Here is a 16,793-nt window from a genome sequence, read left to right as displayed (position 1 = left end):
ACTGGGGCTGGCCCTATTAGTGTTTGTCCAAAGTATAGCTTCAACTATAGCACTTTCTTAATGCAATTTGGAGAACTCCAAGATGTAGAAAGAAGCCCTCAATAAAAATATTTCAAGCAAAAGCTTTTTCCTTAGCAGACAATGAAACAATTGGGAGTACTGAATAATTATTTCATTACTATTCATTCAATTCCATCCAATGCCTCAAGGTTGTATGTGGTGACTTTCAGGAAGCCAGGAAAACACAATGTTACGTGTCAATGCATACTCAAATGTTTCTCCCCACAAAAAAGGCTCAAACTGCTCAAAGTAGACCCAGAAGATGGGAAAATGGAATAAACATGCCAACACACCAATACTTGTGTTAAATTTAATTCAATTGCATCCCCATACTCCAGCCAGCTGAAACAACCCCAGATCCATTTAGTTTAAAATTCCCTTGTGGAGTTCATTTAACAATGGACTCCTCTTTGCTTAATATGGAAGACTGGAGATGATGTATAAAAGAGTTGCTCTGAGTATTACAACTGTAAGTGATTATGTTCCCTTCGTTTCTGAGGGAGTAGATGAATCCATTTATAATACAGTTAAACCCCTGGTTTCTGGCAACTATGGCCAATTGTAGATGTTGGTAAGTGTATTTTCCACTTGCTTGAGACTTACTCTTACAATGCCAAACTAATACACCTGCATTAAGAATAAACAGTTGAAAAGACAAAATTACTATACTATACTGTACTTACATTGAATAAACTTCACTTGCATGAATATATAAACCTTAAAGCACTTTATTTTCAGTCACATTCTTTGAAAACATTTTATCGCCACTGCATCTACAGGTTCCTCCCTCTCCACGGATCTGCCTGAAATATGAACAATAACATTATGGGTAATTAACACCCACCCCCCCCCCCCACCCACCCCCCCCCCCCCACACACACACACACACACACACACACACACACACACAAAGTTTACAGACAAAACCTCTGACCATGGTAACTCTTACTAAGCAGAGATATGGAGTTCCTTTAAGAGAGTCACCACAACAGCAAGTAGTATCAACCAGCTCTTCATTCTGGGTGACCCCATTGCAGTTTAGCCCAGCTTTATTCAAACAGATGCCATGAGCAAAGCACGACGAAAGCAGTCCACTGGCTGCATATTTTCTCTCCTCTTCACCAAAGGTTTATGTGCTACTTCAGAGAGCATTTAAATGTTGTCATACAGCGCAGTAACAAGGCCTTTCAGCCCATGAGCCCATGCCACCCCATTACACCCAATTGACCTATATTTTGAACGTTGGGAGGAAACCGGAGCACCCAGAGGAAACCCACATAGACACAGGGAGAGGACAGCAACAGATTCTGTAATAGTGTGGCGTTGACTCCTATGTTCACCTTGTCACCCTAACTTGGACTTTTGCAATTTTAAACATACATATTTTTTACCTATTATTTTCATTTATTTTTATTTATTTTCCTAATTTTTCTTGCCAGTTATTTGAGGCTGCTGTTTGCTTGAATTCCAGATATCAGGGGTTATACTGTATATTGAACCATATCAGCAGAGAGTTTAAAAATGCCAACGAAGTAAAGCTACCACTGGCACATCTGACAATGATATTATTTCTGAATTTGAATAAAAAGTTAGAAGTATTCATATTTTTGTAGTCGCGTATGCAGGGATAAAATGTCAAGTCGATATTTAAATCAGATTTCTGATTTCAGATGTGACAATGTTCTCCATTATTTTAATTGTTATCAACTTGTATTCTAAGTTTTTGGATTGACAAACAGGTAATTTCGAACTGATTTACAGATTTTAATCCATCACTTTTATTTTAAAATAAGTTTTTCTGCTGCAAGTTAAAATGAACAAGTTTCAAACACTTCAACTACCTCTGGAAGAATATAATGAGTACAGTACTAACTTCTGAGCAGACAAGCTCCATTGAAGTGTTGACTGGCTGTATTTATCGTTTATCCCATGTGAATATTAATATCATCCATGTGGGTTTATCAAATCTTTTACTCTTTACATGACACATTAAAAAAAAGTGCTGCAGTATGTTTTTTTTTGGTCTGGTTAAAGGTACTAATAATTGTGACCTTGGAATTACATTGAGAATAGAAACCCCTAATGTATTTTACAGAAATCCATTTCTCTAGTATTTTAATTGAGACTTTAACCTACCAATTTTAATACTGCTTCATAAATATAAAAACAAAAAGACAAGTGCATTGCCAGCTTTTATACATTATTTATTTGTGGGATTACAAAACCTCTGCAGGTATTAATTCTTTCACAGGTCTATAATGGATTCCATTAAATTTCTTTTCTTACATCAAAATTCAGCCTTAAATAATTTGTGGACTTCCTCCAATTTCTATTTCAAATTTAGTGTCCAATGTCTTCCATTTAACTTTCGTAGGGAGATAAATATTTACCAAGGCTCCAAGGATAGCTTTCCAGCATTACTTCTGAATTCTATGAGTGAGTAATGTCCATCTGAAAGAGGCGATGGTACCTTCGTTAAGATCCCATCTGAATCAGAATTTATTGTTATGAACAAATCACGAAATTTGATGTTTTGCAGCAGCAAAATGATGATACAGAATTTCTACACTATTGCATTGAAGTGTTGATCTAACATTTCTGCTTAAGTCTTTGGAATGGATGAAGAAGACAGAAACTTCTGACTCCAAAACTCATGATGCAAGAGAACAATATCCCATTGCTGCAGCGGGTACTGAAAGAGGAGGAATTGAGCATTATGTTGTCATTAATAAGACTGCTTGTAACCAAATACTGAGTAGCAGAGGCTTAAGGAGAGACATGGGGGAGTGGCAATCATGGTGATAATGGCACTCAGTAGATTTCAGAATTGAAGCCATGTTCGAGAGACAATTCCGACATCCATCGTTATCATATCTAGTAAGTTGCCTTGATAGTTACCTGTTGCTTTGTTGACAGAAGTTATCTGTCCATCTGTTGTCCCCCTGCATCACTTACTCAAACACAACAACAGAAAAAATATTAGACAAGAAATTATATCATGGCATTAGTGTTCAGGTGCTACAAAATTTAAACATTTATTTCACCCGAGTAGACTATGCCAGTAATCATTTCCAGGTAAAATCACATTAGCAGCCAAGTTGGACTGAAATCTCGATCTGTGCCACCACATCTGACATTTGCCTTGGGTCAGATCCACAGTAAGTGTCCTTACATCTGGTGTGATTCTCACCTCTGTTTGCATTCCATAAATTAGAGCCAAAAAAAAACCAAACTCTTAATGTGGTAGCAAAATGAACTTGGACAAAATGCACATCATATTTAATTTTTTTTGCTTAAAGGGAGACATTGACAGACCTGATGAAGCCAATAAAATGAGCTGCAACCCACAGCAAGTACTTTCTCTCTTATTTAGCCAGTGGGCTGATATCGCCTCAAACCGTGCATCTTGGCGCCTCACAGTTTGGCGGGCAGCAACCTCCTTTGAAGAAGACCGCAGAGCCTACCTCACTGACAAAAGGCAAAGGAGGAAAAACCCAACACCCAACCCCAACCAACCAATTTTCCCCTGCAACCGCTGCAATCGTGTCTGCCTGTCCCGCATCGGACTTGTCAGCCACAAACGAGCCTGCAGCTGACGTGGACTTTTTACCCCCTCCATAAATCTTCATCCGCAAAGCCAAGCCAAAGAAAAGAAGTATGACAATACTTCCTTAATGAGGGGTTTAGTATTGAATCTGCGGCAAAATACATTACTAGAGCCATTATCGTGGCTATGGTTGATCATTCGGAGTGGCTTGGGAAGCTGGTGGGAGAAAGTAAATGTATGACTATCTGTGAAAAATTTTCTGCAAGTGAGTCTTCCGATACATTGCTTCCTGCCTGGATCCCTCTGGTGAACATGCTCAGTATGCAGGCTCAGATTTCCCAGACTGTCACTTCTCAGACTCATGACAGTCTGCAGGATGATATTGGATGCATTCCTGGGCCTGGATTGCCTCCTCTGTGGTGCTTCAGTTATTATTAATGATCCACTTTCTTGCTACAGGATCATTCAAGGAGCTCCATCTGGTCTTCGCAATGCCTTCCTACTGTTCCTACAAGAGCGCAGAGATGGATTCCTCCATGCTTGTTGTCACCCTCTGTGTTCACTTTCACAAGTGTGGCAAGGTACTCACCAGATCTCTTGAAATGTTCATCAGTGTTATCATAAATGTATCCCAATTGTGATCCAGACCTGAACCCTCTGAGGCAATACAGATTTGTGTGCATAACCTCTATCAATCCTTGAAACAAATTGCCCATATCTGTTTTGAAACTGCAGCTCCAGTGCCTTGTAACTTGTGTTCTTCTAAATCAGTGGTTTTCAAATTGCGCCCTAAACTCACACTCCACCTTAAGCAATCCCTATGTCATAAATGCTCTATGATTAGTAAGGGATTACTTAAGGTGGTATGTGAGTTTGAAAACCAGTTTTAATTGTACCTAATTGAATCGTTATGTGCACGGTTTCATAACTCCAAAGGAAATGGATCAATGACAACTTTTCTCAAGCAAAATATTTCAGAAATAATTGGGTCTAGAGCAGTGGTTCTCAGTCTTCCTTTCACACACATACACCTCCTTAAGCAATCCCTTACTAATCACAGAGCACTTATGGCATAGGAATTGCTTAAGGTGGAATGTGAGTTTAGGGGGCAATTTGAAAACCACTGTATTCATTGTGATGCCAATGTCTGCAGCACTGCTGTCAGGTACAATAAAACATTGAGGTTTTCTTCTCCTGTCTGTGTAGAGTTTATATATTATTTCTGTAACTACATCAGTGTCTGCTTGCTGTTCCAGTTTCCCCCTTTATTCCAATAGTTGAAATTACCAATGCAAATTTATCCTCCTTATGTAGACAAATGGTAAAGCGTAGGGAGAGTTGATTGGAATATAGAGAGAATAGGTTAGAGGGAAAATACTTCCATGTACTTCACTGTGTAGTTTGAGGAGTAGGAGCTGATGGAATATATCCCAATTATGATCCATATCTGAGTCTTCTGGGGCATGACAGATCTTTGGAGGAAGAAGGGGCTGGTAGAATTTTTACCTTGGGTGTACCCAATGCCAAGAGACCTGAATATTAGCAACAGCATGTGTGATTTAGCAGTTTTAACCCACATTTCAGGGGTTCTGATGAATCAGGCAGGTTGGCTGCAAGAACAAAGTAGATGAATCACCTACAGCTCAATGTTTGTTGATGCAAATAAACATGAGATAAGTTGCTGATTACATTTTGCCAAGATGTCTACCTCAGCACTATTGGTTTTCTTTGGATACTCACAGATCATCTGTCACATGAACCCTCATCCACAACCTTTGCATGTCCTGACTTGGTTATTCCATGGATGATTCATTCCATGTAAATTTGAATTCATCTGAACCTTGGCAATCCACAAATGTATGCACCAAGTTTCATTCACCAAGCAGCTCAATACAGTACCAAAGAAGAGTAGTGTGAGCTGCCTCAATGACTGTCGCCCAGTGGCACTAACTTCTACTGTGATGAAATGCCACAATTAATACATACCTAAGCTAAGGTCTGAACTCACTGCAATTTGCCTATCGTCACAATCGCTGCACCGCAGACACCATATCATGCTGGCTTTCCACTCAGCTCTGGATCACCTCAAACAGCAATTCATACATACGGCTGCTCTTCATCGACTACAGTTCAGCCTTCAATACCATTATTCCCTCAGTGTTGGTCAAGAAGCTACAAAATTTGGGCCACTGCACCCCCAAACCCTCTGAAACTGGATTCTTCCTCATTGAAAGTATGAATTGGAGACAATATCTCCTCCTCACTGATTATCAACACAGACGCACCCCAAGGATGCGTGCTTAGCACACTGCTTTACTCAATGTACACCCTTGACTTTGTGGCCAGGCACAATTCCAATGCTATCTACAAATTTGCCAATGGCATGACATTTGTCAGCAGAATCTTAAACAACAATGAGGAAGTGTACAGGAGGGAGGTAGATCAGCTTGTTGAGTGATGTCATCCCAACAAACTTGCGCTCAATGTTAGCAATACCAAGGATATGATTGTGGACCTCAGGAGGAAGTCAGGGGAACATGACCCAGTCCTCATCGAGGGCTCAGTAGTAGAGATGATCAAGAACTTCCAATTCTTGGGTATCAACATCTCTGAGGATCTGTCCTGGAGCCTCCATGTTGAGGCAATCACAAAGAAGCCTTGTCAGTGGCTATACTGTGTGAGGTGCCTGAGGAGGTTTAATATATCAGCGAAGACTCTCATAAACATCTACAGGTGTACTGTGTAGAGCATTCTGGCTGGCTGCATCGCTACCTGGTATGGAGGCATCAACTCTCAGGACAAGAATGAATACCAGAAGGTTGTTAACTCAGTCTGGAACATCACAGGCTCCAGATTTCACTCCATCGAGGACATCTACATGAGGTGGTGTCTTAAAAAAGCAGCCTCTATCCTCAAAGACCCCCACCGCCCAGGCCATGCCCTCTTCACTTTGCCACCATCAGGAAAAAGGTACAGGATCTGAAAGTTCTGGTTTCCTACCACAGTTCAAAAATGTACCGGAGTTGTAGGTTAATTGGGTTCATGGGCGAAAGGGCTTATTACCGTGCTCTATGACTAATTCTTTTTTAAAAGCAGGGTTCACTGATCTGTTACAATGCCATATTAAAATGCGTCATTCTTGTTGGACATGCTTTTATCTGCAAACAGCCTCTCCATATCAATCTTTGCTAAGTCCTGTGTAATGCCATCAAAATTAATTTCCAGAACAACTGTAAGGAACCCATGCAAACTTGGGGACAACATACAAACTCCTTGCAGACAATGCTGGATTCGAACCCAAGTCGAACCCTGGTTACTGGTGCAATAACAGCATTGCACTAACCACTATGTCAACCGTTCCCCACTTTGACAAGGTGTATTGAGGCTTTGGTCAGTAAAAGAAGGAAATGTGTCTTGTACAGGCATCTGAGGTCAAGCAAATCCCACAAAGAGTATCAAAGATGTAGGAGGACACAATAGAGAAATCAGGAGGGAAGAAGAGATAACGATGTGGCTTTGGCAGATAGATGAAGGAGAATCTGTAAGTATATTAAAAGCAAAGGTTGAACTTGGAAGAGAATATATTCCCTTAATGATCAATGCAGTTATCTATCTGTGAAGCCACAGAAGATAGGTGAAGTCTGAAATGAATTGCTCTCAGGTGTTCTTACCATGGGGATGATCAAAGAAGCTAGGGAATTCAGAGAAGATAATGGTAATGTATTGAAATATACCCATTTAACAAAGGAGGAAATGCTGGTGGTTTTAATGTGCATAAGTGTGGATAAATTCCCAGGTCCTGACCAAATATAACCCAGGATATTGTGGGAAGCAATTGCTGGGACCTTGGCAGATTTTTTTTGTCTTCACTAGCCATAATCACAAGACTAATATTATACCCTTATTTAAGATGGGGTACAAGAACAAGCCAGAGAACTACTAGCTGGTGAGTCAAACATCAGTCCTGGGGAAAGTTACTGGAGGAGATTCTGAGAGACAGGATCTCCTTGCATTTGGAAAATCAAAATCTAGTTAGGGATAATCAACTCAGCTTTTCCATAGGAAATGATGTTTCATGAATGTGAATGTGTTTTTTGAGGGGATAACCAATGAGAGCAGGGTCACAGAAATTGATTATGTGGACTTAGGCTTGGCTTTTGACAAGGTCCTACATCATAGACTGGCTCAGAAGGTTAGATCACATGGGATCCAGAGTGAGCTGACCAAATGGATATAAAATTGACTTGATGATAGGAATTAGAAAGTAGCAGCGAAGGGTTGTTTCTCAAACTGGAGGTGTGTAAACAGGGATTAGTTTTGGAATCACCATTGTGATTAGAAATACCTGTTTTTTTTTAATCCCTTGACTATTATATCTTCTTATATTTGGCAAAACAAATGACCTCGGCTGAATAAGCTTAATTTGCAGAGATCTAAGAAGAATGGAGGCTTGGCATTGCCAAATTTAAGATACTATTGCTGACAATCAATATATGTTTTATTTTATTTTGGATTCAATAATTTAATAGATTGTACCATCCAGTTTGGGTCTCTTTGGAATTGAGGTCGGCTAAGAAGTTTTCAATTTTATCCTTTAGAGGTGTGGCACTTCCTTTTCCTTTAACTGAAGTTAACAGAATGGTCAACAGCCCTGTAGTAAAACATATCTTTTTGCGTACCTGGTTTCAATTCAGGAAATTTTTTGATTTAAAAGGTTTGTCCTTATCAAGTTTTATATCGTCTAATAATGTATTTCCTCTTCTTTATATTATTCGAGACTTGTTTGTTGACAGTTGTCTCATGTCTTTGAACAGCTATCAGCAAAGTTTAATTTACTAAATTCACATTTATTTTTGATATTTGTAGATAAGATTTTTTTTTACCGGTTCAATTATCAAATTTCTGGATGTAATTTTCAAATTACAACCCTCCCAGAAAGGTTTAGTATCCTTTATATTATGACATGCTTTCAAACTCACATCAGGTTTCCCTCGATATGATTAAAAGGCTATGGAAGCAAGATCTAAAGTTTCCTATCTCAGACAAAATTTGGGATTTGATTCTTAAATTAGTTAACTCTTATTCAGTTCAAGATTGCACATCAGACTTACATGTCTAAAGACAAATTATCCTGTATATTTCCTGATCTAAATCCCTGATGTGACAGATGTAATGAGAGGAAAGCAACCTTGATACATGTGTTCTGATCTTGTCGAGCTCTTGAACCTTATTGGATGGAATTTTTTTGTGTATTGTCAATAATATTACATGTTAATCTTGCACCTAATCCTTTAACGACTTTGTTTGGAGTGTTAGATGATATTAATTGGCTATTTTCTTCATCTGATTGTTAAGTCAAACTATTTACAACTCTTATGGCATGTAGAGCTATCCTACTTAGATGGAAAGATCCAGTTCCACCCACTAGTACTCAAAGGTTATGTCATCACGTCTTGCCTTAATTTAGAAAAGATCCAGTGTTCCGCACTGCATGCTAACACAAATTTTCATAAAATCTGGAGTCCTTTTATGGACTACTTTCGTGCTAATTAAATCTGTTTGTCTTGATCATTTAACATATTTATTTAAGTACATGGTTTTTCCTTCAGTTGGTAATGTATAGATTCAGCAGAATTATACTACCTTTAATTTTATGTCAAAACATTGCAGGTTTTTTCAGTAGGGGGTTAGAGTTCATTTTTTTTGTCATTGTGACAACATTGTATGGAGAAGGGTATATCATTTTTGTTTTCTTTTTGGAAATGTACTTATATTCTTCATATTTGTTAACCTTGTGTTTTCTATTCAATGTGTGCTTGTTCTATAAACTAAAAAAAAGAATGAAAGAGAGAGAGAGTGAGAAAGACCTAGGAGTGTGTTGTAGAACAGACAGATTCAAGTGTGCAGGTACATAGTTCTCTGAAAGTAGTGAAAAAGGTAGACAGGATGGTGAAAAGGGCATTTGGCTGGCCTGCCTTCATTGGTCAGGGCAATGAGTGCAAAAGTTGGGATGTCTGACTTTGGGAACACAATTAGATGTTCCTCTACTGAAATGAATCTTAATGTTGTTTCTTTATGGGGTTATTTTCTTAATTATCTTCAAAATTTGTAATATTAATTATTCTCTTATTCTTGACCCCATTGGTTACCTTTTTTAGTTAGTAGTAGTAGACTGTTTGTGTTCAGTCAGTACCTCTGTAGGATGAGGTTTGATAATTAGTGTTTCTTTTTGGGTTTTTAAAAATTCTTTTTAATGTAACATTGGTTACAATACTATATAAGATTTTTAAATATTTTATTTTATTGTCATGTACCTATGTAATATTTATTTGATGAAACTAATAAAAATATTGAAAAAGAGAGTTGGGATGTCTTGTTACAACTGTAGAAGACATTGGTGAGGACACACTTTGACTATTTAAGATGGGGTACAAGGAGAGGCCAGAGAACTACTAGCTGGTGAGTCAAACATCAGTCCTGGGGAAAGTTACTGGAGGGGATTCTGAGAGACAGGATCTCCTTGCATTTGGAAAATCAAAATCTAGTTAGGGATAGTCAACTCGGCTTTTCCATAGGAAAAGATGTTTCATGAGCTATTGGGATGATATCATGAAGCTTGAAAGGATGTAGGAAAATACGCAAAAATGTATCTGAACTGGAGGATTTGAGTTACAAGGAGAAATTTGATAGGCTGTTTTTCTTCCACGCCCCCCCCCCCCCCCCTTGGAGCAAAGATTTATAAAATAACAAGAAATATAGATAAGGTGAATGCCCATGGTCTTTTTCTCCCAGGGTAGGGAATCATAAACTAGAAGGCATTGACTTAAGAAGAGAATGGAAAAATTTAAAAAGGAACTGGATACAACATTTTCAAACAGTGAGTGGGTATGTAGAATGAACTGCCAGAGCAAGTGGTAGATGCGAGCACAATCACAACATTTAAGGGGCACTTAGACAGGTATGTAAATAAGAAAGGTTCAGAAGGATCAGGGCTTAATTCAGACAAATAGTACTGTTTGATAGGAAACTTGACATCGACGAGTTGTACTGAAGGGCCTATTTACATGGATCAAATGCCTCATCTCATCTTTCTCTGACTTACAATACTTCAAGGGTTGCCTGGTTTAGTGTGATTAACGCAACACTATTACAGCACCAGTATCCCAGGTTCGAATCTGGCTCTGTCTGTAAGAAGTTGGTACATTCTCTCCATGATCCCATGGGTTTCCTCTGACCTTTCAAAGATGTATGAGGATAGCAGTTTAATTGGTCACATGAGTGTATTGGGACAGTGTGGGCTTGTGGGCAAAATGTTATCATTTTGTATCTCTAAAATTAAAGAAAAATATTTCTTCTCTGTCCACTTGTGCATCACTAATTGTAATTGTTCTTGAGAATTTTGTGCAATACTTGTATTTTCTTACATTTGCCAAGATATTGAGTGCACTTCCATTTACAGGAGAAAGAAGGCCTGTTGGGAGAGTGGTTGATGAACACCCTTATTTGGGAATAACTCACTCAAATTTCATTGCAAAGCTAACTACTCACAAGCATTGCAATAGCTTTATCTCTGATGAAAAATGACTCCGAGTGAAAATCCCCAAGGAGATCATTTATACGACAGTGAATTATTCATTTGTCTTTTCTTTAAAACAACAATGACAAGTTCACGCTTGAACTCTTCAACTTGTTCTGGTGAAATTGAATTAAAAAAAAGAATTCACATTATTATATCCACTGATTCTTTCACAATCATCTGGCAGAATCCGAATCAGATCTTTTATTTGTCTTAACTCAGTTAGCGTGAATATATTTAATTGTATTTTAAGGACAAATGTATGATTTTTAGCACCATGATTTATTAATAAAAACATAATCCTAGCTTTATAAAAATATTATTTTCAAATGTTTTTGATTAACAATTTTTATAGTATTTGAGCCAAAAGGGTGGAGCTCCACTGAATCTTTGGAAGGAGGGCTTCACTGAGCTTTAGGGCACCTCCACTTTGTGTGTCTCTGAACCTTCAGTCTGCAAAGAAGATCTTGGGAAATAAATGAAGGGAAAGCATAAAGAATGAATAGGGAGTGAATGTTTAAACTCCAGTGGCCAGCACCCATTCTAACTCCTTATTCTGCTTCCTCTCTGTAAAAATAGCCTGCTTACAAACTGGACCTCATGCTGGCATGATTGCCCTATTGACACTCTATGGCTATTCTTACTTTAACTCCATCTCTCTATTTGTAAAACATTGCTAACAAAGAGGGCCTCCCTTCTCCACCTCACACCCTGGAACAGCCTGCTAAGTGTTCCGCCTCCAATGAAGTCGAACTTTGCACTGTCCTGTGAACACATTGTGTTACCCAAGAAATTTTTCTGACAATGCCTGCCTGCTTAAAAAGCAGGAGAAATTGAAACCCTCCAGCAATTTGCCATTTTTTCCTGCTCCACTGGGCAATTTCTAAATAAATATGAACTCAATTCCCCCATCCAATGAAAGCCTGCATAACATAAGCTTTCTTAACTACTCTTTCAGCCTGCAGGGCCACCTTGAGAGATCTGTGGATTTGGACCCCAAGGTCCTTCTGTTCTTCCACACTATTAAGAATCCTACCATTAACCATATACTCTGGCTTCATTTGACCTTACAAAATGCATCACTTCACACTTACCTGGATTGAACTCTATCTGCCATTTCTCCACCCTACTCTCCATCTTGTTCATATCCTGTTGTTACCTACGACAACCTTATAAACTATCCACAACAGTTTCAACCTTGTGTCATCTGCAAACTTACTGATAATTTAATAACTTCATCAGAATCATTTATAAAAATCATAAAGAGCAGGGATCCCACAAATAATCCCTGCAGGACTGCACTTGTCACTGACCTACAAGCAGAATATGTTCTATGTACTACTATCCTCTGCTTTCGACAGTAAACCCAATTCTGAATCCACAAAGCCAAGATTCCTTGGATCCCATGCCTCATGACTTTCTGAATGAGTCTAACATGGGGGACTTTGTCAAATGCCTTACTAAAATCCATATACACCACATCTACTGCCCTACCTTCATCAATTTGTTTTGTTACTTCCTCAAAAAGCTGAATTAAGCTCTTGAGGCTCAATCTATCCTTCAAAACTATGCTAATTATTCCTGAGCAGACTATGCTTCTCTAAATGCTTGTAATTCTTCAATGATAACCCTCTCTCATAGTTCACCCATCACTGACATAAGACCCACTGGTTTATAATTCCAAGGGTTCTCCTGGTTTCCTTTTTTAAACGCAGGGATTACACTTATCATTCTTCCATTCTCCAGTTCCTCACCTCTGGTAAGAGAGGACATACAGATCCTTGCCAATGCCCCAGCAATCTTTTTCCTCACTTCCTGTAGTAATCTGGGGTATATCTCATCTGGTCCTGGGCATTTATCAATCTTAATGTTTTTAAGAAGATCCTGCACATCCTCTTTCTTAATTTCAATTTGATGCAGCACATAATCTTGTTCTATATTGACCTCACATTATACAAGGCTTTTATTTTCAATGGAAGAATGGACAATTTCCCATTCTTCCACATTCTATTGCATTTGTCATATCTTTGCCCACTCACTTAACTTATCCAAATCCCCTTGTCGCCTCATTATATTTTCTTCACAGTTTATTTACTTATCTCTGTATTGGCAAGTTTAACAACCATTGATATCTACTTCCAAGTCATTTATGTAAACTGTAAGCACTTGAGGCCCCAGTAGTGATCCCTGTTGGTCAACGATTGTTACATCTTGCTTACCCGAAAAAAAATAGTTTAATTGTTACTCCATTTCATGTTAGCTAGTAAACGTTTAACCAAATCAATATTATCTCCAACACAATGTGTTTTCATTTTCTGCATTAATGTTTATGCAGCACCTTATCAAATGTGTTCTGGAAATCTTAAGTATATTGATCGACAAGCTCTCCTTTATCTGCAGCATGTTATTATTTTAAAATGCCTTAAAATTTGGTTGAACATGATTTTCCTTTCTCAAAATAATATTGACTTTGACAGAACAAAGTGTATGGAAAAACCTGGCAGAGCCACAATGCAGGAACACATGTGTGCTAAGCAGTGGGGGTAGTGTGCAAGAGAAAGAGCGAAGAAATACGACATCTAGAAAATCATATCAATTCATTACAATCCAGTTGCATCCAGTTATAATTGACAATGAACAATTAAGCAGAAAATTGCCATATGTATTCTCATTTCCAACAAAGTAGAATTTTGCAGAGAAGTGCAAAAAGCAATGCTCAATTCAACCTCTCTGAGAAATAAGCGGTCTTTGTCCAGTTCCAATCAACTGGCAGGGTACCAAGATTTGCACTGGATGCAGGAAGGTCTCTGATATTATCTTCCCTGCAGTACAGTAGGTCCAGAAATGACTACACTTCCAGAAAAGTCATTTTTATGCACTGGCGACTGGCACTTGCCTGAGAAGGAGGATAACAGCTCTGGTATATCCTCTTGAAAAACAATGAGAAAAATCAAATCAGGCCATTTACCACCTATTAACCTTCAGCAACACTTTTCTTGGAGCTGTCTGAGGGCAAAGAGCATGTCAGTATTTCTACATCACCTTTGTTGACCTCACCAAAGCTTTTGACACCGTGAGTAGGAAAGGGCTTTGGCAAATACTAGAGCGCCTCGGATGCCCCCCCAAGTTCCTCAACATGGTTATCCAACTGCACGAAAACCAACAAGGTCAGGTCAGATACAGCAATGAGCTCTCGGAACCCTTCTCCATTAATAATGACGTAAAGCAAGGCTGCGTTCTCGCACCAACCCTCTTTACTATCTTCTTCAGCATGATGCTGAAACAAGCCATGAAAGACCCCAACAATGAAGACGCTGTTTACATCCGGTACTGCACGGATGGCAGTCTCTTCAATCTGAGGTGCCTGCAAGCTCACACCAAGACACAAGGGCAACTTGTCCGTGAACTACTCTTTGCAGACAATGCCGCTTTAGTTGCCCATTCAGAGCCAGCTCTTCAGCACTTGATGTCCTGTTTTGCGGAAACTGCCAAAATGTTTGGCCTGGAAGTCAGCCTGAAGAAAACTGAGGTCCTCCATCAGCCAGCTCCCCACCATGACTACCAGCCCCCCCACATCTCCATTGGGCGCACAAAACTCAAAACGCTCAACCAGTTTACCTATCTCGGCTGCACCATTTCATCGGATGCAAGGATCGACAACGAGATAGACAACAGACTCACCAAGGCAAATAGCACCTTTGGAAGACTACACAAAAGAGTCTGGAAAAACAACCAACTGAAAAACCTCACAAAGATTAGTGTATACAGAGCCGTTGTCATACCCACACTCCTGTTCAGCTCCGAATCATGGGTCCTCTACCGGCATCACCTACGGCTCCTAGAACGCTTCCACCTGTGTTGCCTCCGCTCCATCCTCAACATTCATTGGAGCGATTTCATCTCCAACATCGAAGTACTTGAGATGGCAGAGGCCGACAGCATCGAATCCATGCTGCTGAAGATCAAACTGCACTGGGTAGGTCACGTCTCCAGAATAGAGGACCATTGCCTTCCCAAAATCGTGTTCTATGGCGAGCTCTCCACTGGCCACCGAGACAGAGGTGCACCAAAGAAGAGGTACAAGGACTGCCTAAAGAAATCTCTTGGTGCCTGCCACATTGACCACCGCCAGTGGGCTGATCTCGCCTCAAACCGTGCATCTTGGCGCCTCACAATTCGACGGGCAGCAACCTCCTTTGAAGAAGACCGCAGAGCCCACCTCACTGACAAAAGATAAAGGAGGAAAAACCCAACACCCAACCCCAACCCACCAATTTTCCCTTGCAACCGCTGCAACCGTGCCTGCCTGTCCCGCATCGGACTTGTCAGCCACAAACGAGCCTGCAGCTGACGTGGACATTACCCCTCCATAAATCTTCGTCCGCAAAGCCAAGCCAAAGAACCTTCTGCAAAGTGATGGAATGCAGCCCTCTCACTACTAAGCAGTAATTATGCCTTGGTCTTGCCAGGACAATATGTCAGAGGTAGGTGGCTTGATGCCATCAGCAACACTTGAAGGACTTTGTGATTAAGATGCCCTGGAAAAATTAAAGTCCATGACATTAAGACAATTACTTCATTGGCTAGAATCTTAAGGAACCTTCAATGAAGGTTACTGCTGCAAGAGTCAGGCCGTTTCTATTGTTATCAAATCCTCCACCATCATATCCTTGGACATGAGAGTTGACTAGAAATATAATTGCATTGACCAAAATAAAACAGCCTAAAAAATACTTTGTATATTCTTTGGCAAGTAGCTCTCCTCCTGATTCTGTAATATATTTCCAGGATTTACAGGACACAAGTCAGAGGACTGATGGAATTCTACTGATTTCTCTGGGTGAGTGCAGCTACATGTACCTGAAGTTTTACCCAGAACATTGGTTCCCCTCAGCAGAGTGCACTGTGGCTGCAGTGTGTGCATGACCTGTACACACTTATGCTGATTAAACACCCGACATCATCTAGAAGGACAGGGAGCAATGACTATCTTGAAGTTGCTGTCTGTATTGGGCACTATCGTTCATTGTTCACTGTTCGGTTAAAATCCCACACCTTTCCACCACTGTGCCATGCCTTCTCCACACAGACTACAGCAGTTTAGGCTTACCATCAACATCTGAAAGGCAAGTGGGCTTAGCTTGAACGCTTATATTTTGAATTTTTTTAAAATGAAGAGATTGCTCGCTACCACCTGGATGATCACAGTTGGATTCTTGAACACAGTTTAGACATTACCTCTTGGGAAAGACATTTGACATGAACCACAGCAAATATGCACTGGAATGTTGAGGAAGAAAACAGAAGACTGAATACAGAACAAAAGCCAAGGAAATTGAGGGATGGCATTTCACTGCTGTGAGAGACGGAAATCAATATGAATCTTCAGATGCTTGCTCATGAACTTTAACCTTAAGTGTTGCAGCACTTTTGGTGACCTCCTGCATCTCCATGAGTTCATTTTATGTAATTAAAGGCAAATATCTCATTATTATCACATAATACCCCATTTACTTTCCCCCATGGGCACAAACTGTACAAGAGGTCTCTCGGTCAAAGTTGTATCCCTCACAAGTTTACCCAAAAAAATCAAAGAAAATTTTTAAATGT

This window comes from Narcine bancroftii, chromosome 9 (genome assembly GCF_036971445.1).
Source record: "Narcine bancroftii isolate sNarBan1 chromosome 9, sNarBan1.hap1, whole genome shotgun sequence".
Taxonomy (NCBI): domain Eukaryota; kingdom Metazoa; phylum Chordata; class Chondrichthyes; order Torpediniformes; family Narcinidae; genus Narcine; species Narcine bancroftii.
Note: the sequence above shows the minus strand (reverse complement) of the source record.